Here is a 24,167-nt window from a genome sequence, read left to right as displayed (position 1 = left end):
AATGGTTTGTTGAAATTGGGGTGAAAGAACTTGACTGGCCTAAACAGAGCCCTGACCTCAACCCCATCGAACACCTTTGGGATGAATTGGAACGCCGACTGCGAGTCAGGCCTAATCGCCCAACGTAGGTGCCCGATCTCACTAATGCTCTTGTGGCTGAATGGAAGCAAGTCCCTGCAGCAATGTTCCAACATCTAGTGGAAAAACTTCCCAGAAGAATGGAGGCTGTTATAGCAGCAAAGGGGGGACCAACTCCATATTAATGCCCATGATTTTGGAATGAGATGTTCGACTAGGAAGTGTCCACATACTTTTGGCCATGTAGTGTAGAACGAGTGTAGTTCCTCACATCCTTTCCTTATATCCTTCCTTACATCCCTCCTTCCTCACATCTTTCCTTCTTTCCATCTTTCCTTACATCCCTCCAACTTTCCTTAAATCCCTCCTTCCTCACATCCTTCCTTATATCCTTCCTTACCTACAGCCTTGCTCAGTATATACCTTTCTCCCTGACCTTATAAAGCCATCGTCACTTCCAGTAGATGGCCATCCTTCCTATCAGCCCAGTGGACCCATGTCTCTCCACGTCATCTCCTTCAGCTCTCAGAGACAGACCGGAGGCTAATTGGCTAGGCTGACCCTAATCGGCCATAAGGCCCTTTGCCAGGTTATCATGGCTGAGTCTCCAGGCTGCAGTAGGGCAGAGCTCTACTAATCACCTTATCTGATCTGCACTTCTGTGAAGAGATCCAGAGACCCAGAGAATCTAGAGTCCAACCTCTTTAGGTTAGTGATAGTGGATGGATTAGACTAGTTTAACCAACACATGAGAGCAGTATCGGTTAGGACTAGCACTTTTCTTTAGGCACACGAATAGAATTGAATCATTTTCAATCCAACATACACATTACCTACCTCACCACATGCAGTGGGACCCCATGCAGCCTCAGTAGAAAGCAGGTTAATGTCTGTTCCAAGCTCAGGGCTCAGAGCTCACTAATCTCCATTAGAGGAGGATTACTACCTGCTGAAATGTCTGCCCTCATTTCCTGGGACTCCTAACACATCTGCTAGCCTTGTTTAATGTTACTCTCCTGGTGAAAGAGAGGATTACAAGGAGCTCAGGGAGGGGGAGACGAGGTCACGACACGTCTGTTATCCCAGATAAATCTGTTATCTTGCCTGTGTTTGTTCAGGAAACTCCACTGAGGTGGATTAGGTTAGATTAGGGAATGTGGCGATATGGGTGGTAATCCCTGCGTGTCCTCTTCTGGATTCACCTTTAATATGACCTGGTGTCACGTTATAATGTGTCCCCGGTCCTGGCTAAATACACACACTCTCTCTAACTATATATATATATATATATATATATATATATATATATATATATATATATATATATATATATATACACACACACACACAGACACACACACACACACACACACACTCTAACCTAAGACCTTTCCTCCCCCTTATCTCTGTTTGAGCTCAGTGTTCGTGGGCGTATCATCGGGACAGAATATTGAGTTTATACTGTAAGTACTCATCTCTTTGGATTTAAAATGTTAAAAATAAATTTGTCTATCTCTCTCAGAATATCCTCATACTATCGTCTCGTGATTTTTTATTCCAGCTTTGTCATGAATATGGTGAAGTTGATCCTCTGCATACCTTCACCTAGGCACAGTGACTAAACATAATTTAGACTTCATCATAATTCAGTTATTTTCTAATTTTAAATGCATCCTCCTCAACCGTTTCCTGTCAGCTGACATTGTTTTTCCTCTTCATTCAAATCAGGGAATAATAGAACGACCAGAGTTTAAAATGACATTATAGTAGTTTAATGTCTCGTCTCTGGTGATTCCTCTAAAAACATTATGTATGATCTCAAACAGGGATTAAAAATACCGTTCTCCTTCTACTTCCAGATCAACACACCCTCTGTCCTGTAATCTTGGGATTAGACTCATCATTTTTTTCTGTCACTCATAGCATTTATATGCCTATAAAAAGGTGGTGAAGGTAGGAAACAACACTATGCTGATCCTCAACACATCATCAACCACACAACAGCAGTAGGCCTGATTACTAACAACGACGAGACAGCCTACAGGGAGCAGATGAGGGTCCTGGCGGAGTGGTGCCAGGAAAATAACCTCTCCCTCAACACAACAAAGGAAGGAGCTGATCGTGGACTTCAGGAGACAGCAGAGGGAGCACGCCCCTATCCACATCGACAGGACCACAGTGGAGAAGGTGGAAAGCTTCAAGTTCCTCTGTGACAATCTGAAACGGTCCACCTACACAGACAGTGTGGTGAGGATTTCTTCAGGAAATTCAGCTTGGCCCCTAAGACAAACTTTTACAGATGCACCATTGACAGCATCCTGTCAGGCTGTATCATCGCCTGGTATGGCAACTGCACCACCCGCAACCCGTGGAACTCTCCAGAGGGTGGTACGGTCTGCCCAACGCATCACCAGGGGCAAACTGCCTGCCCTCCAGGACACCTACAGCACCCGATGTCACAGGAAGGCCGAAAAGATCATCAAAGACATCAACCAACTGAGCCACGGCCTGCTATAATCCAGAAGGCGAGGTCAGTACAGGTGCATCAAAGCTGGGACCGAGCTTCTATCTCAAGGTCATCAGACTGTTAAATAGCCATCGCTAGCCAGCCTCCGCCGAGTAACCTACCCTGAACTTAGTCACTTTTACTAGCCGGCTACCACCCGGTTGCTCACCCCTGCTGCCCTATGTACATAGACATGGAACACTGGTCACTTTAATGTTAACATACTGTTTCACCCATTTCATATGCAGAATACTGTATTCTAGTCAAGGCCATCCTATTGAACTATATACTATCCTACAGATATACTACATATTCTATCCACATACTGTCCAGAACATCTGTACATCCCATCACATCACATATTTAATTTTTATTACCTTCATTTAACTTGGCAAGTCAGTTAAGAACAAATTCTTATTTACAATGACAGCCTAGGAACAGTGGGTTAACTGCCTTGTTCAGGGGCAGAACAACAGATTTTTACCTTGACAGCTCGGGGATTCGATCCTTTACGGTTACTGGCCCAATGCTCTAACCACTAGGCTACCTGCCACCCCTCCAGGACACCTACAGCACCCGATGTCACAGCCTTTTAAAATGATAAACTTGGATTAGCTAACACAACGTGTCATTGGAACACAGGAGTGATGGTTGCTGATAATGGGCCTCTGTAAACCTATGTAGATATTCCATAAAAAATCTGCCGTTTCCTGCTATAACGGTCATTTACAACATTAACAATGTCTACACTGTATTTCTCATCAATGGACAAAAAATGTGATTTTCTTTCAAAAACAAGGACATTTCTAAGTGACCCCAAACTTTTGAACGGTAGTGTGCGTGTGTGTGTGTATACACACACACACACACACACACACACACACACACACACACACTACCGGTCAGAAGTTTTAGAACACTCATTCAGGGGTATTCTTTATGTTTACTATTCTCTACATCCTACACATATGGAATCATGTAGTAACCAAAAAAAGTGTTAAACAAATCTAAATATATTTTTATATTTGAGTTTTTTCAAATAGCCACCCTTTGCCTTTATGACAGTTTTGCGCACTCTTGGCATCATTTCATAGTTTTGATGTCTTCACTATTATTCTACAATGTAGAAAACAGTAAAAAATTAAGAAAAACCCTTCAATGAGTAGGTGTTCTAAAACTTTTGACAGGTAGTGTGTACACACACACACACACACACACACACACACACACACACACACACACACACCACACACACACACACACACACACACACACTCCAGACTCCGACATTGCTCGTCCTAATATAATATATGTCTTAATTCCATTCTTTTACTTTTAGATTTGTGTATATTGTTGTGAATTGTTAGATACTACTGCACTGTTGGAGCTAGGAACACAAGCACTTCACTACACCTGCGATAACATCTGCTATATACAGTACCAGTCAAAAGTTTGGACACACCTTCTCATTCAAGGGTTTTTCTTTATTTTGACTATTTTCAACATTGTATAATTGCCAATGGGCACAGATCTAGGACCAGCTTACCCACAGCCAGTGTTAAGTCTGAACAAATGGCCCATTGAGTGTACAGTCAGAGTAGCAGCCAGGTAGGTAGGCAGGAGTTAGGGACTGGATGTGGTAAAAGCAGGCCACATTGTTGGTGTGGAGTTCTGTGTTCTTGCTACATGGCCTGTTAGTGGTTGTCTTTATACAAGTGCTAACAGGTCCTGTGTGTGTGTGTCTCTGTGTGAGTGTGTGTCGGTCTCTCTTTATGCAGCCACTAACAGGTCTCGGATCACTGGTTATGAAAAGAGCACGGGTTAACGGCCATGTTTCCACTGTCGGAAACCCTAGCGTGTGATTGGCCGGGCAGCCCCTGATGATGCTGTAGGCAGGAATGGTTATTCTGAATAGAAGGGACGCTGTGATTGGACTGCAAATCTGTCAGTAGGCTAAGAGATGCAGCCTTCGTGTTGTACATGTGTTGATACTCAGCAAACACACATCATCAAGACCTCATTTTGTAAGCTGGGTACTAGAGCTCAGTAAAAGGCACATGACAGCCTGCTTGGAGTTTGCAAAAAGGCACCTTAAGGACTCTCAGACCATGAGAAACAAGATACTCTGGTTTGATGAAACCGTCACGTCTGGAGGAAACCTGGCACCATCCCTATGGTGACACATGGTGGTGGCAGCATCATGCTGTAAATATGTTTTTCAGAGGCAGAGATTGGGAGAATAGTCAGGAGAGGGAAAGATGAACGGCGCAAAGTACAGAGAGATCCTTGATGAAAACCTGCTCCAGAGCGCTCAGGACCTCAGACTGGGGCGAAGGTTCACCTTACAACAAGACAAGCACACAGCCAAGAAAATGCAGGAGTGGCTTCGGGACAAGTCTCTAAATGTCCTTGAGCGGCCCAGCCAGAGCCCGGACTTGAACCCGACCTAATATCTTTGGAGAGACCTGAAAATAGCTGTGCAGCGAAGCTCCCCATCCAACCTGACAGAGCTTGAGTGGATCTGCAGAGAAGAATGGGAGAAACTCCCTAAATACAGGTGTGCCAAGCTTCTAGCGTCATACCCAAGAAGACTCCAGGCTGTAATCGCTGCCCAAGGTGCTTCAACAAAGTACTGAGTAAAGGGTCTGAATACTAATGTAAATATGATATTTCAGTTTTAGATTTTTAATACATTTTCAAAAATGTCTAAAAACCTGTTTTTGCTTTGTTATTATGGGGTATTGTGTGTAGATTGATGAGACAAAAAACAATGGAATCCATTTTAGAATAAGGCTGTAACATAAATGTGGAAAAAGTCAAGGGGTCTGAATACTTTCCGAATGCACTGTATCCGTTATGACAGGCCGTCAGTCAACTGTCAACTGTACTGCTGAATCAAAACACAGCCTTGAAGACTACAACAGAGCAGACCTCAGTAGGTCAGTAGGTTACTGCAGACCTAAGTAGGTTACTGACAACAAAAATACTTTAGTTTGTTGTAGCTATTACAGATTTGACATGGTGATGTCTGTATATGATCATATTTGTTCCTATTAAGGATGACCTTCTGGTTCGACAAATCAGATCATACAACTCATTATGCAGCCAGACAGGCTGTAAGGCTTTCTATACCCCAGGCTGCCCAGCTCAGTGGCCCTTCTATTCAATAATATAAAAGCAATGTGCCACAATTTCAAAGATTTTTACTGAGTTGCAGTTGATATAAGGAAATCAGTCAATTGAAATACATTCATTAGGCCCTAACCTCTGTCCCTAATCACATGACTGGGAATACAGCACAGGAGGTTGGTGCCATCTTAATTGGGGAGGACGGGCTTGTGGTAATAGCTAAAGCGGAATGGTATCAAATACATCAAATACATGGTTTACATTTGCTCCGTTTCAGCCATTAATATGAGCAGTCCTCACCTCAGCAGCCTCCACTGGAATACAGATACGCATCTGTTGGTTACAGATACTGTATCTTAAAAAAAAAAAGTAGGGGCGTAAATCAGAAAACCAGTCAGTATCTGGTGTGACCACCATTTGCATCATGCAGCGCAACACTTCTTCGCATAGAGCTAATCAGGCTGTTGATTGTGGCCTGTGGAATGTTGTCCCACCTCCTCTTCAATGGCTGTTGAAAGTTTCTGGATATTGGTGGGAACTGGAACACGCTGTGGTAGACGTCGATCCAGAGCATCCCACACGTGCTCAAATGGGTGAGATGTCTGCTGAGTATGGAGGTCATGGAAGAACTGGGACATTTTCAGCTTCCACGAATTGTGTACAGATCATTGCAACATAAAATGCAATTGTGTTCATTGTCCGTAGCTTATGCCTGCCCATACCATAACCCCACCATGCGGTGCTCTGTTCACAAAGTTGACATCAGCAATCTACTCGCCCACATGACGCCACCTGCCCAGTACAGTTGAAACCGGGATTCATCCGTGAAGAGCACACTTCTCCAGCGTGTCAGTGACCATCGAATGTGAGCATTTTCCCACTGAAGTCGGTCATGACGCCGAACTGCAGGCAGGTCAAGACCCTGGTGAGGACGACGAGCACGCAGATGAGCTTCCCTGAGACGGTTTCTGACAGTTTGTGCAGAAATTGTTCAGGTTGTGCAAACCCACATTTTCATCAGCTGTCCGGGTGGCTGATCTCAGATGATCCCGCAGGTGAAGAAGCCGGATGTGGAGGTCCTGGGATGGCGAGTTTACACGTGGTCTGCGGTTGTGAGGCCAGCTGGCCAAATTCTCTAAAATGACATTTGGAGGCGGCTTCTGGTAGAGAAATTAACATTAAATTCTCTGGTAACATCTCTGGTGGACATTCTTGCAGTCAGCATGTCAGTTGCACACTCCCTCAAAACTTGAAATATCTGTGGCATTGTGTTGTGTGTCAAAACTGCACATTTTAGAGTGGCCTTTTATTGTCCCCAGCACAAGGTGCACCTGTGTAACCATTGTTTAATCAGCTTCTTGATATGCCACACCTGTCAGGTGGATGGATTATCTTGGGAAAGGAAAAATGCTCACTAACAGGGATGTAAACAAATTTGTGCACAAAATTGGAGAGAAATAAACTTTTGTACGTATGGAACATTTCTGGGATCTTTTATTTCAGCTCATGAAACATGGGACCAACACTTTACATGTTGCGTTTATATTTTTGTTCAGCATAATATGTTGCCAGAGATCTTATAGAATCCCATTGTACTCATAACATGCTGAGAGAGATAGCGCAATACAGTGTGACTTGGAGGATAAATGAATACGGAGTCATTGGTTTATGCATTATTTATACAGAATACTTTAATCTAAAGCCTAACCAATGATGCTGGGGTAAAAATCACTATTGCTGTCATCTGATTTCTCTGTTGATTGTCCCAAAAAAGTATATTTAAGCAGGAAAAAATTTATATCATCTAGATATCAAAGCAAACAGACATTATCCTAAGAGAGTTACATTCATAACAACCTCAGTAAACAAAACACACGCCGACCAGATGACATTGGAAATTGAGCTGAAATATTGATTGATAATGAATACACAAACACAAAAACAAAAATCAATAAGAGACTCCAACAATATGAAGGTCTCTTATTGGAATCAGCAGGATCAATACATTCACAGTGACCCACAGTGACATTGTGATAAAGAGCAAGCTACTGCACCGTCTGTCTGGTGCTAGGACACAGAATGGAGCACAGTCATAACAACAGGAACAACAAATACATTTTCCTTAGAGTGACCCTTTGTATTTTCACTTCACATGGAGGAACATGAATGAATGAGTCCATTCAAAAATAAAACTTAATTAGCTGTGGCGCTAAAGAACTACAATTTTGCAGAAGCGCTGCACTTGTGGAGTTTCAGATTCTGTCTATTTGCATAGGCCTTCCCACAGATGCCGCACACGAACGCTTTGACACCGGTGTGCACACGCTCGTGATATTTTAGATGACTTTTCTGGCTGAACCTCTTCCCACATTGATCACACTCAAATGGTTTTTCCCCTGTGTGAATGTGAATGTGAACTTTAAGAAGATGATTGCTAAAGAAACCTTTCCCACAAACGCTACAATGATATGGTTTCTTCCCTGTGTGAGTGACCATATGATTCTTTAGAGTATAATGACTTGAACAAACATCCCCGCAAATCTCACACTTGAAAGAAGGCTTTTCTTCACCGTCAGTGTGCGCGTTTAGTTTATGAGTCTTCAGGGTTCCGGACTGGGTGAAGCTTTTATCACAAAGGTCACAGCAATACAATTTCTGGCCTGTGTGAGTTCTCTTGTGTCTGCTGAGATTACCGGAAGAATTACATTTCTTGCCACAAACATCGCAAGAAAAAGGTCTCTCTTCCTTGTGTGTCCTCATATGTTTATACAGATGGTTCCTTTTGGCGAAACATCTACCACACACACTGCAAATGCAATGTTTTTCAGGCATTTCTCCAGGATGGGCAACCAACATATGCTTTCTGAGAGCAGGTGCATGGCTGAAACATTGGCTACATACAGTACAACTATGATCCTTCTCTTTATGAGACATCATATGGGTTTTTAAGGACACAGTGGTTAAGAACGTTTTGCTGCATGTTTCACAGCTATATTTCCTCTCCTCTGAATGCGTCTCCTCATGATAAGACAACCCTTCTCTGGTCTTTAAGATCTCTGGGCAGGAAGAGCAGCTGAATATTTTCCGTCCATTGCACATGTGCCACTCCAGTCTTTTTTTCCCTAGAAACTTTCTTTCACAAACTGTACATGTGACCGTTTCCTCCGTTAAGTGACCCTTCAAGTGGGACTGCAAAGTACATTTACGGTGAAACACCGCACTGCAGTCGTTACAACTGAAGGTGTTCTCTATGCGTTGTTTAACGGAATGTTCCTCAAGCTGTTTGGCCAGATTAAAACCTTTCCAACATGGAGAACAGCTGTAGGGTTTTGTATGAGACTGAACGTGTCTCGTCAGAAACCCTTTCTTCTTGAAACATTTTCCACAATGGGAACAGTTGAGGGGTCCTTGGTGTGCGGCATCTGCAGAATCCCCACATTGGACATCTTCTCCATTCCTAGCTGGGCCTTGTTTATCTGGGTATGATGCAGATGGGTCAGCATGCTGACTGGGATCAACCTCAATTAGGCATTCCTCGTCCGATGAAGGTGAGGACAGGGGGGAAAGGTCAAGGTCCTCCTCCTTATTATCAGACTCAGAAGAAGACATCTCATTTGTAACAGAGAGGGTCATCTTGGTTGTTGCTGTACACGTGCAGAAAAAAAACAGTAAGATAAATCATCTGATTGTAGAAAAAAATATATAATAACACTGTCATGATATTATTGAATTTACACAGGAATCGGAAATGTTCTGTTTGAAATGGGTACTGGGAACACCAAACAATAAAAATGAAATCTAAATAAAAGCTACTCACCCTTTACTGCTACTTTTTGTATTGCTAGTTCCCGACTGAAGCGCCCATCTTCTCCACAGCTCTCACCTCCTCCACCAGTCTTCTCCACAGCTCTTACCTCCGTTTCGTCCATCATCATCAGCAGTGACATTTTCTCCATCAAGCCTTGACTCAACACTTCCATGAATGACGCAAACTTGATCTGAAAGGTTGAGAACGACTGACTGAAATACGGATAACGTCACTGACCCATTCAACATAAATTCACTGCATCGTTCCTAGAATATCTGGGGGGAAAAATATCTTCACTCGCTAACAGTTAAGTTTGATTACAGATAAAAAGGGGATCATCTTTTGTTTGATAATATTCTATCGCCGAGACCCCTAGACGGCGTAGTTCTTCCTGATGTCGTGACAAATGACAAACGATGTAAGGAATAATAATAATACTACTACTGGCGGCAGTAGGGCTAATGATGGACTCACCGTGTTGGTTGTATTCACACGCTCCATTTCTCTCTTCAGTAAACTATTCTCTTCATTCTCCAAAACAGCAGCACACTCGTCGAGGAGTCTCTCCATCTCCCTAACCGTTGTTTCAACGTACAACCCCATAATGTGAAATAACTCTGTCTGAAATAGATTTTTGCTCGACATGACTGCTAGACGGCTAGTTAACTTCCTATTCGCTGTCAAATGTTTCCGGTCCTACTCTGTATTATTGCACGAAAGGAAACAAGCGGCAAGAAAATGGCCTTACCGAAATCCCCCCCCCACCACCCTAACCCCTTCTAATTTCCTTAATTTTGTGGCTAGTCAAATACTTTCTATGGCACACATCAGAGTCACATACTTTCTATAGAACAAACTTCACGTCAGGATAGGCAACCGAAATGAATAATTAATGTGTGTTTGTTATATTAAACATAGATTCTGGCAGGGGGGGCTTTTCGGCACAACACCTGTTCAACTAGCGTCGATCGTCATGTCACCAGAGTAAGAACCTTGATATTTATTGGAAAGGTGCAGAAGTTCACCGTGCACTTTCACTACTGTGAAATTAATCATAATTTATATCATCTGTAGCCTAATAAACTTCACGTATTCCCCGAGTCGTAGTGAGAGGAGTTTACTTCCAAACGATGGTTATTATATCAATAGTTGTGCATAAAGGCGTTTCCACCGCCATTTCTCGGATAATTAGTTTTACAGACACAAAAAGATCCCACCATGTCTAAAAAAACGAATTATCTGTAAGCATTTATAAAATTGTACCGAAACTAACATATTACCCCGTTCATTTAGAATGTTTGGTTATGGAAATGTAGATTATTCAGTAAATATAATATACATTCATACCATTCTCCAAGTGGAAACGTTGCTTGGAGAGCTCACAAACTGCGCGACACCAGTTTACTCTTCATTGTCTTTGTTTGGAGAGTGTGTGTCTGGTTTCGCCATTGTGTTTAATGTTGTGTGAACACTCGCGCTGTAGTAACAGTATACCTGGTTTGCGCGACAATAATGTTTTGGCCAAATGTATTTATGTGACGGTTTGGGGATGTTCTAGTAGTTAGTTCACTTTTGGGTAACTCAAAGGGAGGCTGTATTTGAGCCTGGTAGACACTGCCTGTGGTTTATTGGTTATACACAAATTTGACCTGATGAGAGGTTTTTTTCTTTGAATGCTGACCTTTTGAAGTCAATATTTTGTATATACATATATTTGTAAATAGCCTGTCATTTCATCGTTGAAACATCAGCTCTGTGTAAATAAATACAAAAGTCATTGGCACCGCTATCTGCCTCCTGCTGAATCTTTGTCATTATGACAGCTCGAAGGCCTAGATTTTACGTCGATACAGCGCAGCGGAGATAGGCTACAGATTTCGCGCCAACCTGTCACTTTAAAAACACTCCATAATAACAGTCTCTGCATTTGAATTTTATGTTTCTATTGGTATAGCGTGATATAAGCAGAATTCAATATAATTCCAATGCAAGAATACCAAATTCTCCCCATAGTCACTTTATCCTGGCACCGGGTCTGGATGCTTGACTGCCAAATAAAAAGACTCACTTTTATCCATAATAATCTCACCATGTAGACTAGTCTGCCAACACATCCTACCCACACTATATCTACAAGCTTTTGGCTAGAGAGCGAGTGCCAAGACAAGAGTAGGTTATTTAAAACGGAACATTTTTTGTGACAAAACCAGAGTTAAAATGTGATGGAAACACATTGAATTTTAGATTTTAATTTGGATCATGGAAAATTTAAGTGAAAAAGTAAATGTTGTGTGTGCATAACGTCATCACGCCCTGATGTTTATCTGCAACGTGTTCTTTGGTGGAAACACGTCATCAGTGGGAAAGCATATTTTCGGATTCTAGAATAAAACATGAAGAGCATATTATATAATACATAATGCGGTCCTATCAAGGGCCTTTAATTTTGTGGAATTTGTTTGAACGTTTAACATAAAAATTGGTCATAAGTATTTAAGGTCAGGCACCACAGGCTGAACTTAAATTTTTGCATCTACCTATACATTTTGAGATTTGTTGGTATTTTCTTGATATTTTAGTATTGTCAAAAAGTTTTTAGAAAAAAAGAAAAAAAGAAAATGTATATTTTCTTTAGTTTATCATACTACATTTATCAATATATTTAAAAATGTTAACCAGTTTAAAATGGACCTACATCAATCATTTCAAAGCTCACTACATTAAATTACACATAATTTTAAAGCTAATTTCACAGAGTGCTACAAACTGGACTATATTTAGTAACTTACTTTGAATACATGGGGATTGGGTCTAAATAGGCGTTTGGCGTTTGGTAGTCTAAATTCAGTTTACTTGTCTTTAACTGCCATACAGGTAGTAAGCCTAACGGTACTAAGCCTAACAAAGCCGACTGTAGATGAAAGTCAGCGAGTCAAGTCAGGGGAGGTGTATCTGCAACAGCTGAAAGTTGGACACTGTAGTGGTTTCAAAGCAGTAAGGCTCAGATCAACATGGCAGTGTCAACATAGCTGCTATTGTTTATAAAATAAAATTCTGTATACATGTCTAAATAAACTTTATCACATTAAAACACTCACAAACTAAACACATAAGGTGTGTTAGAGCTAGGTCTCAAATATCACTTTCATTTGTTTCCCTGTATCTTTAGAATTACAGCAAAGGTGGTTCCTGTTTCAGTCAGGTCTTTGGCCACATTCACATGGGTCAAACAAAAACACCTAATAATTAGTTGACAAATAGTGCCTCCCACAATGCAAGTGATGCTTGGTGAAAAGCAACTGCAGCAACTTGAAGGCAGTTTCATCAAAAAAACTGCATGACCTTTGATCACATGATTTTTGTGAAGTTCATGCAGTGGACATGTCAGACAATTTTTATACCCATAATGCAACACACTTTGAAAAGCGGTGACCAACGTTGGTCAACGTTTTGACAAAAGTGATCTGTGTTTAAACATGCACAGACTCTTCCCAAACCCCAAACTAATTTTCCTCAGCTTTAGAAGCATCTGCATTCGGCAAATGTTGTGTGGTTATCCTTAGATATATGTACCCGACTTACCCAGAGGGAACTGTTGATATGTTGTACATGTTTTATTAGAAATAACATTTTCTTTGGAAAATGTGCCAAGAATGCCTTTTACGTCTTAGTATTTTACAGATAGAAAGATTAAACAATTGTTAATCCACAACCCGCTCTGGCCAAATCCGGTCCTGGAATGTCTTAAATTTAACATGATCAGTGTTGATTTAACACTGGAGAACACTGTGAGACTATGGTTTACTCACTGTATCAGTTCCCTGGTAACATGCTGAGTGATACTATCTTTTCTGATAAATCTGCGAGGAACCATTCTATGACAGGAAGATCTGTGCACACTGGAGTTGATAAAAGATTAGAATCTTGTTTCAAGATTAAATATATAATCTCTAAAGAAAAACAATCATTGCATGTTCTCATGGAGAGACATCATCTGATGGAACAGACAACGCAGACAGTGAGATTGTCAGAACGCCCATTGAGGGGGAAATAAAGTACGAAAAGGGACATTGACAATGCTTGTATTTTCCTTATATCTTATAGTCAAATAATACAAGCACCAGTGTTGACAGTATCAGATCTGTCAGCTACTTTAGGTCTAGTAGTAAAGCTAGCCCGCTGGTGTTGTGTAGATGAAGGTTTGGGTAATCATTACCCCTTTATAACCTCCGTAACTCAGGATAGAGTCAACACACAGTCTTAAATATCAATAAGGGTGATCACCTGCCTCTCTCACAGCCCATTCCCGGGGGGGTAAGTATCGGTACAAGGTGTCTGTCTTTCACTAATGGTGTCATGGCTGACATTTAATACATGCCACTTCACATATAGATTTAGTACAATAATTGATATTATTACCTACATATTAAACGGACCAGAGTTGAATAACCAATGATTGCAGAGAGACTGTAAATATGTAATTAGTCTTTAGTTGTCATGGCATCCAACTGCACAGAATATCTGGTTCAGTCATTTGAATGATGTTCACCAGTAATTGATACTAATTTGAAAGTCACAAAATGCCCAAATATTCAATGCATTCATAAAATTCAATACACTATATCCTATTTATTTTTTATTTTTGAAATGTATCCGTTATTATGTATTCTACAGATATACTACATATTCTATCCATAATGTCTATAATGTCTATACATGTATATCTTTTAATTCCTCATACATGATCCACTCTCACTCATGAAACATGGATAAGTGAATTATATAACCTTTATTACATACAATAAAACACACATAATTCCACCATCCTTACATGACAGATGTAAATACTGCAGATTAAAAGGCCAATTTGGAAGGTCCAGCTGATCACTCAAATACATCCCTCTGGTTTTTATTTTTTGCATTTCTAAATGTCAGCGAGTTGCATTTATTCATGCGTGTGTCAGAGTTAGATTCCTCTCCAGGACGGAGGGAGAGAAGAGGGTTCCCTAGGGAGAGAGACCTGCAGACCAGCTGGACCTCAGACTGGGACACACACACACACTTGAATACGGATACACACACACACACACACTTGAATACGGCACACACAGGCTTGGAGATAACAACCCACTCTCGAACAAAATGTTTTTTTTGTATGATTTTATAATTAACATAGACAACATTTCACAGACATGGATCCACTAAACTAGACATGACGTTGGCTGGGACTTAGTGCCCAACCTTCAACCTTCTTTCTGACTCCTTCATTTGCATGACAATTTCACAGGGAGGGGTCATCACAATGCTTTGTGTGTGCACACAAGGGACGGGTCATCCCAGAAATGGTGGTCACATGGCTGAATGTGTATGCGTGCATGCTGTATTTTTTATTTAACTAGGTAAGCCAGTTAAGAACAAATTCTTATTTACACTGACGACCTAGGAACAGTGGGTTAACTGCATTGTTCAGGGGCAGAATGACAAATTTTTACCTTGTCAGCTCAGGGATTCAATCTACCAACCTTTTAGTTACTGGCCCAACGCTCTAACCACTAGGCTACCTGCCGCCCCAAGTTGTAAACAAAATCAATCCCAAGTCTGTATTATTGCTCGACATTAGTGCCATATACAATCGCATTGAAATATAAATGAAATCAATCAAATATTTACATAAATGTTTTCTATAAAAATCACAGACAAATAAAGTCATTCACGCAGACAAGTGTATTGGATAAAGGATAAGGTCAAATGAAAAGACAACCATCACCTACCAAACTACATCTTCATATGAGGCCATATAATGTGGCTAGTCTACACACTGAAATATCCAATAGAAACAACTATATTTAAAGTGAGAGCCAAACAAGTGAATTTTGATAGTGGTAGGTGGTGTAACGTTTGGCACAGGCACATTGTAAGAATACAAGAACAGTTAAATGCTGCCATCTACAGGAACAAAGGCAAACTGCAATGTCATCAGAGGCGTGGACATGTAGACTATACGCTTCTACTCTGATGGGTTAGATTACATTGTATTGAACTGTGCTGTAATACGCTATACATTCTATTATCCTTCTTATATTTTCTCTCTTCTTCCATCTTCCCTTCTACTCTCTTCTCCTCTCTTTCCTTCCTTCTACTGCGTCTGTTCTGCCATGACAGAGTCCTTCACTCCACCGGCAACCGTGACAAAGAAGAACGAGGGGAAGAAGGAGAGGAGGTAGAGAGTGATCCTGGGGATGGGCGTGGCCAGCAGAATCTATTTATTTTTCCTGCTCGGCGTTCACACAATCTCATTGGCCAGATCGGCCGGAGGCATGCCAACTGAGGAGAGAAGGAGAACTCAGAATTATCAGAATGAATATATCATTTTTTTACTCAAAACATATACTGTATAGGCTAATGATTTTACTGAAAATCTTTCTAGACTGAAGTCTATTTGTCTCTACTCACATACTGCCACAGGCTCCTTTTGTTTGGAAACCAGTCGATGCATACAGTATGCATGTTTTATTTTACTAGGCAAGTCAGTTAAGAACAAATTCTTATTTACAATGATGGCCTAGGAATAGTGGGTGAACTGCCTTGTTCAGGGGCAGAACAACTCAGGAATAACTTGTCAGCTCGGGGATTCGAACTTGCAACCTTTCGGTTACTAGTCCAACATTCTAACCACTAGGCTACGGTGCCGCCACGGTGTGTTTGGAGACACGAGATAGAGAGAGCTATCTCTTCAGTATGTTGCCTGTTCAGTATGGTGTCTGTTCAGTATAGTGTCTGTTCAGTATGGTGTCTGTTCAGTATGGTGCCTGTTCACTATGTTGCCTGTTCACTACGGTGCATGTTCACTACGGTGCCTGTTCACTACGGTGCCTGTTCACTACGGTGCCTGTTCAGTACGGTGCCTGTTCAGTACGTTGCATGTTCACTACGGTGCCTGTTCAGTACGGTGCCTGTTCACTACGGTGCCTGTTCAGTACGGTGCATGTTCAGTACGGTGCATGTTCAGTACGTTGCATGTTCACTACGGTGCCTGTTCAGTACGGTGCATGTTCACTACGGTGCCTGTTCACTACGGTGCCTGTTCAGTACGGTGCATGTTCAGTACGTTGCATGTTCACTACGGTGCCTGTTCAGTACGGTGCATGTTCAGTACGGTGCATGTTCAATATGGTGCATGTATGAGGTTTAGCAGGGGGCTTGGAGGGGGCAGCTGCGTTGATAAAGGTGTGGCTAAAAGTGCTGACTAGTGTCCCATACTCCTCCACCTCGACTTGCAGGCAGTAAAAGAATGCTTGCACCGCATATTCAATAGAAACAATTATATTTAAAGTGAGAGCCAAACAAGTGAGTTTTGACACTGGTAGGGTGGTGTAACTTTTGGCAAAGGCACGGGACTATGTAATACATCCATACAGGAGGTTCTGAAAGGGACTATGTAATATATCCATACAGGAGGTTCTGAAATGGACTATGTAATACATCCATACAGGAGGTTCTGAAATGGACTATGTAATACATCCATACAGGAGGTTCTGAAATGGACTATGTAATACATCCATACAGGAGGTTCTGAAAGGGACTATGTAATACATCCATACAGGAGGTTCTGAAAGGGAACTATGTAATACATCCATACAGGAGGTTCTGAAGGGGAACTATGTAATACATCCATACAGGAGGTTCTGAAAGGGACAATGTAATACATCCATACAGGAGGTTCTGAAGGGAACTATGTAATACATCCATACAGGAGGTTCTGAAGGGGAACTATGTAATACATCCATACAGGAGGTTCTGAAAGGGACTATGTAATACATCCATACAGGAGGTTCTGAAGGGGAACTATGTAATACATCCATACAGGAGGTTCTGAAGGGAACTATGTAATACATCCATACAGGAGGTTCTGAAGGGGAACTATGTAACACATCCATACAGGAGGTTCTGAAGGGGAACTATGTAACACATCCATACAGGAGGTTCTGAAGGGAACTATGTAACGCATCCATACAGGAGGTTCTGAAGGGAACTATGTAACACATCCATACAGGAGGTTCTGAAGGGGAACTATGTAATACATCCATACAGGAGGTTCTGAAGGGAACTATGTAACACATCCATACAGGAGGTTCTGAAGGGGAACTATGTAACACATCCATACAGGAGGTTCTGAAGGGAACTATGTAATACATCCATACAGGAGGTTCTGAAGGGAACTATGTAACGCAACCATACAGGAGGTTCTGAAGGGAACTATGTAATACATCCATGCAGGAGGTTCTGACGGGGAACTATGTAACACATCCATGCAGGAGGTTCTGAAGGGAACTATGTAACGCATCCATACAGGAGGTTCTGAAGGGAACTATGTAACGCATCCATACAGGAGGTTCTGAAGGGGAACTATGTAATACATCCATGCAGGAGGTTCTGAAGGGAACTATGTAATACATCCATACAGGAGGTTCTGAAGGGGAACTATGTAATACATCCATACAGGAGGTTCTGAAGGGGAACTATGTAATACATCCATACAGGAGGTACTGAAGGGGAACCAGTCTTCCCCGGATGCTGTTGACCAATAGAATGTGACCGGACCTCCTAGAGATCATAGCTGTAAGGACACCTGCAGCATCAATCAATCAGTAATTCAATCAATAACTGAATCAATCACCTGCAGCATCAATCAATCAGTTGTTCAATCAATAACTGAATCAATCACCTGCAGCATCAATCAATCAGTAATTCAATCAATAACTGAATCAATCACCTGCAACTCAAACAATGTGTTACTGTATTTTCCTTTTTTTAAAAGTCCTTCTTACCTTTGGCCAATGTGCTGGTAGTTGATGTCCATGATGTTCCTGTCCAGCTCAAGTGAGGCGGTGTGTACGGCCTTCAGCTTCATGCTGCTGTTACACAGCAGGACGTCCACACAGCCGCAGCACTCCACCACCTCAGGCATACCGTCCATGTCACTGAAGTCCAGCAGCACCAGCTTGGAAGGAAATGTCTGAGCAGAGGAGAGAGGGATGCAAAGGAAAATAACATATGGATCAGAGAAGCATGGACAGGAGAGGAACTTTATACTGTTAAGAAAACTTTACATTAATCAATACAATAGCAACATGGGTGTGAAGGTCTGAAGACAGCTGACGCTCGAGTGTCTGCTTGTGCTGGAAAGAAATGATTATTTAACCTCTAACCCTAACTTTAAACTCCTCTTATACTGTCACAAGTGTAGAGAGGAGTAGGCAGTCGCAGGTTTAGAAATACTGAATTTATTAAAGCTCCATATATAAAAATGGGACGAAACCCAAAGTGCAAAATAATAAAGTACTCAGGAAATACTAGGAGAGATTCCTCTCAGGAAATACTAGGAGAGATTCCTCTCAGGAAAACAAGCAACATACAATGACTGACTGACAAAGACAAATGACAGAGGGAGTATATATATACAGTGATACACTGGGGATTGGAACAAGGTGTGTGTTGTGATGACGAGACAAGTTGATGAGTGAAAGGCTTTTGCCAGCAGCAGGTTTGGCAGCAGCTAGAAGGCCGGCTACACTGAACGCCTGAGCTGGACAGGAGAGGGAGCCAAAGAGAAGGCTGGTGTGACATACACATTTAAGTTACACCCTAACAGGTGTCTTTGCTCATGTCTTTGCTCATCATCATATCTCCCCTTTCTAGTGTTGATGACATATGGAATTTTTCCACGAACACACCACTGCTCTGCCCTGTGCAGCAGAGACACCCAGAGGACAGAGCACTTTCAGAGTGGATAATCTGCCATTGTCTGTCACCAGAAGAGGAATGGTGAGAGGGGAGATGGAGACAACAGACGAGCATAAAACTATGATAAGAACTTTAATTAGTTAACTCATACTAGTGTTGTGACTCACCATTCTGGAGTTTAGCCCCACTGGTCAATGACTCACAACTCTGGGGTCATCCCCGCTGGTCAATGACTCACCACTCTGGGGTCAGCCCCTCTGGTCAATGACTCACCATTCTGGGGTCAGCCCCGCTGGTCAATGACTCACCACTCTGGGGTCAGCCCCTCTGGTCAATGACTCACCACTCTGGGGTCAGCCCCGCTGGTCAATGACTCACCACTCTGGAGTTTAGCCCCACTGGTCAATGACTCACCACTCTGGGGTCAGCCCCGCTGGTCAATGACTCACACTCTGGAGTTTAGCCCCGCTGGTCAATGACTCACCACTCTGGAGTTTAGCCCGCTGGTCAATGACTCACCACTCTGGGGTCAGCCCCGCTGGTCAATGACTCACACTCTGGAGTTTAGCCCCGCTGGTCAATGACTCACCACTCTGGAGTTTAGCCCGCTGGTCAATGACTCACCACTCTGGGGTCAGCCCAGCTGGTCAATGACTCACCACTCTGGGGTCAGCCCCTCTGGTCAATGACTCACCACTCTGGGGTCAGCCCCGCCGGTCAATGACTCACCACTCTGGGGCCAGCCCCGCTGGTCAATGACTCACCACTCCTGGGTTCAGACCCACTGGTCAATGACTCACCACTCTGGGTTCAGCCCCGCTGGTTCATATGTCGTTACTCACCACTCTGGGGTCAGCCCCGCTGGTCAATGACTCACCACTCTGGGGTTCAGCCCCGCTGATCAATGACTCACCACTCTGGGTTCAGCCCCGTTGGTTCATATGTCGTTACTCACCACTCTGGGGTCAGCCCCGCTGGTCAATGTGTTGTACAGAGACTACAACTTGTCCCAGCTGGCCCCACACAGAATCAACTTGGCACCACACTTATGGAAGAGACAAGCACACTCTGGAGTGGGAGGGAGGAATGGAGGGAGAAAGGAGTGGGAGAGAAAGTGTCATGGCCTGATCTGTTTCACCTGTCCTTGTGCTTGTCTCCACCCCCCTCCAGGTGTCGCCAATCTTCCCCACTTATCCCCTGGGTATTTATACCTGTGTTTTCTGTCTGTCTGTGCCAGTTTGTCTTGTTTGTTCAAGTCAACCAGTGGTTTGTCTCAGCGCATGCTTTTCCTCTGTCTCTCTTTTTCCTCGTCCTCCTGGTTTTGACCCTTTCCTGTCCTGACGCTGAGCCTGCCGTCCTGTGCCTTTGCCCCTACTCTGGAATACCGACCTCTGCCTTACCTGACCCCTGCCTGCCTTGACCTGTCGTTTGCCTGCCCCTGTTGTTGCAATAAACGTTGTTACTTCTACACAGTCTGCACTTGGATCTTACCTGAAATCTGATAGAAAGATGGAGAGAGAGGGGTGGATTTAATTAATTGTGGTATTAACCCAGTCCAAGGTGGAAGCCTCTTGTTTCTGCATTGACCCATTAAAAAAAATAAAGGGGTAGATCAGCTTTAATATTGCAGATAGATTGTGGCTTCTATCAATGTAATTGTCTTCATCATTTCCAATCCACCATATATATTTTCTAAATATACAGTACCAGACAAAAGTTTGGACACACCTTCTCATTCAAGGGTTTTTCTTTATTTTTGCTATTTTCTACATTGTAGAATAATAGTGAAGACATCAAGCTATGAAATAACACATATGAAATCATGCAGTAACCAAAAAAGTGTTAAACAAATCAAAATATATTTTATATTTGAGATTCTTCAAAGTAGCCACCTTTTCCCTTCATGACATCTTTGCACTCTTGGCATTTTGTCAACCAGCTTCACCTGGAATGCTTTTCCAGCAGTCTTGAAGGAGTTCCCACATATGCTGAGCACTTTTCCTAGGCTGCTTTTCCTTCACTCTGCGGTCCGACTCATCCCAAACCATCTCAATAACCCTTACACAGTCTGGAGGTGTGTTGGGTCATTGTCCTGTTGAAAAACAAATGATATGCCAAACCAGATGGGATGGCATATTGCTGCAGAATGCTGTGTTAGCCATTCTGGTTAAGTGGGCCTTGAATTCTAAATAAATCACAGACAGTGTCACCAGCAAAGCACTCCCACACCATAACACCTCCTCCTACATGCTTTATGGTGGGAATCACACATGCAGAGATCATCCGTTTACCTACTCCGCGTCTCACAAAGACACAGTGGTTGGAACCAAAAATCTCCAATTTGGACTCAAGACCAAAGGACACATTTCCACCAGTCTAATGTCAATTACTCATGTTTCTTGGCCAAAGCAAGTCTCTTATTTTTATTGGTGTCCTTTAGTAGTGGTTTCTTTGCAGCAATTCGACCATGAAGGCTTGATTCACAAAGTCTCTTCTGAACAGTTGATGTTGAGATGTGTCTGTTACTTGAACTAATCAAGGCTGATAATTGATCAAGGCAGTTAATCCACTGTTTGCCTAAGACGTGGATTTCAATTACGCGGAAGACACATTTCAGTTGTACAACTGACTAGATATCCCTATTATATTACTGATCGATTGACTATGACTTTTTAAATCACTCAGTATGTTACATTGTTTCTTCCCCGGCTATTCTTGAATGGTGATGCATTTATACAGTTCATTCAAATTTCCCCCCATTTGAATTGAGATTGAATTACAAATAAGACTATCAAAAATCCTCACCACTTCCACTCTTGACATCAGTGATGACCTCCACTTTGTTCTTGACCTTGGACTGATCTGGTAATAGATGTAGAAGATCCCAGCAGCCACCACGATTAGCATGGGCAGCACCATCACACTGGGGACCGCCATCTTCTGCAGGAACGAGAGAAGGGGGAGATAGAGGGGGATAGGAGAGAGAGAGGGGGGGATAGAGGAGAGAGGGGGGAGAGAGGAGAGAGGGGGGAAAGAGAGAGAGAGGGGATAGGAGAGAGAGAGAGGGGGGATAGAGGAGAGAGGGGGAGAGAGGAAAGAGGGGGAGAGCGAGAGAGAGAGAGAGAGAGAGAGAGAAAGAGAGAGAGAGAGGCCATCAGTAACTGGAGCTCCCGAGTGGCGCAGCAGTCTAAGGCACTGCATCTCAGTGCTTGAGGCGTCACTTCACAGAACCAGGCTGTGTCACATTGGGCGGCGCACAATTGGGCCAGCGTCGTTAGGGTTTGGCCGGGGTAGGCCGTTATTGTAAATTACAATTTGTTCTTAACTGACTTGCCTAGTTAAATTAAAAAAATTACACAATATGTGATTGTTTTGTATTGCAGTCTGTGATGTGGTTTGTGATGTACAATATTTTTGAAGTTCCGATCATGTTTGTGTATCATTGACAAACAGAAATCATATCTCAACATGATGTTATCAAATAACAAATATCTAAACTCTAGTAAACGCAGTGTAACACGATTTCTACATTTGAGGAATGAACCTGGGGTTTTGTAAGAATGCTTGTGTTCCCCAGATAAGGTGTCTACCGCAGGACAAAATTCAACACCCCTCTTCCTATATTCACGTAATGACGTGAATGAAGATGACAGAGAAACCCATGGGTCACCTTTCACCATGTAGAGGCAGTCATATGGGTTTGACTCTGAACCCTTCCCGAGGACAGCTGTTCTCACTTCCAAACCCACCCCAAACCCCATGGCTCTAGATCTACAAGGATTGGATAGGAACATGCATATGGCAAAGACACCACTTAACCACCTAGAGAGCAAACACTTCTATTTTACTCCTACACTCTAGAAAAAAAGGTGCTATCTAGAACCAAAAGGGTTCTTTGGCTGTCCCCATAGAAGAACCTTTTGAAGAACCCCATTTGTTTCCAAGTAGAAACCTTTTGGGTTCCAGGTAGAACCCTTTCCACAAAGGGTTCTACATGGAACCAAAAAGAGCTCTACCTGTAACCAAAAAGGGTTCTCTATGGGGACAACCGCAGAACCCTTTTGGAACCCTTCTTTTAAGAGTGAACTTTACTCGTCACACTGACAATATTACTAAAGTATAGGTACACCAGTAGCCCCAATCATGTACAGTCACTGTATACAAAAGACAATACACACAGCATCCCCCCTCTAATCTATGCATATCCCAGTCTTTCCCCTGTGTATGTGAGCCTCCAGGGTTTTGCAGGGTGAGTGTGGTAGCACTGATGACACATTGGCCATGTAAAGAGTGTCTGAGGACAACACTGAAAAATACCTTGGGCCGGACCAAGCTGCCTGTTGCCACTAAATGCCTTCCTGTCACCTCGAGGATAGTCACTAAATGCCCCCCAGGATAGTCACTAAATGCCCCCAGGATAGCCACTAAATGCCTTCAGGATAGTCATTAAATGTCCCCAGGATAGTCACTAAATGCCTCCCGGATAGTCACTTAATGTCTCCAGGATAGTCACTAAATACTTGCAGAATAGTCACTAAATGCCTCCAGGATAGTCATTAAATGCCCCCCAGGATAGTCACTAAATGCCTTCAGGATAGTCATTAAATGCCCCCCAGGATAGTCATTAAATGCCCCCCAGGATAGTCACTAAATGCCTCCAGGATAGTCATTAAATGTCTCTAGGACAGTCACTAAATGCCTCCAGGATAGTCATTAAATGCCTCCAGGATAGTCATTAAATGCCTCCAGGACAGTCACTAAATGCCTCCAGGATAGTCATTAAATGTCTCTAGGACAGTCACTAAATGCCTCCAGGATAGTCATTAAATGCTTCCAGGACAGTCACTAAATGCCTCCAGGATAGTCATTAAATGCCTCCAGGATAGTCACTAAATGCCTCCA

General features: G+C 42.6%; 1 non-coding gene and 1 pseudogene across 1 annotated transcript; both read right to left on the bottom strand.

Annotated features, from left to right (window-relative positions):
* Positions 1 to 8,984: 8,984 nt before the first annotated feature.
* LOC106578850 (uncharacterized) lies at positions 8,985 to 10,213 on the bottom strand. The gene is made up of 3 exons (XR_014381619.1): positions 9,996 to 10,213; positions 9,531 to 9,711; positions 8,985 to 9,357 (listed from the first exon to the last, which is right to left on the bottom strand). It is a non-coding gene; the product is annotated as an uncharacterized LOC106578850 (transcript).
* Positions 10,214 to 15,804: 5,591 nt separating this feature from the next.
* Positions 15,805 to 22,202, bottom strand: LOC106578861 (dehydrogenase/reductase SDR family member 7C-A-like; annotated as a pseudogene).
* Between the last annotated feature and the right edge of the window lie 1,965 nt (positions 22,203 to 24,167).

The sequence above is a fragment of the Salmo salar genome, chromosome 19 (assembly GCF_965601325.2).
Source record: "Salmo salar chromosome 19, fSalSal1, whole genome shotgun sequence".
In the NCBI taxonomy this organism is placed as follows: domain Eukaryota; kingdom Metazoa; phylum Chordata; class Actinopteri; order Salmoniformes; family Salmonidae; genus Salmo; species Salmo salar.
This window is presented reverse-complemented; position numbering and strand designations above follow the sequence as displayed.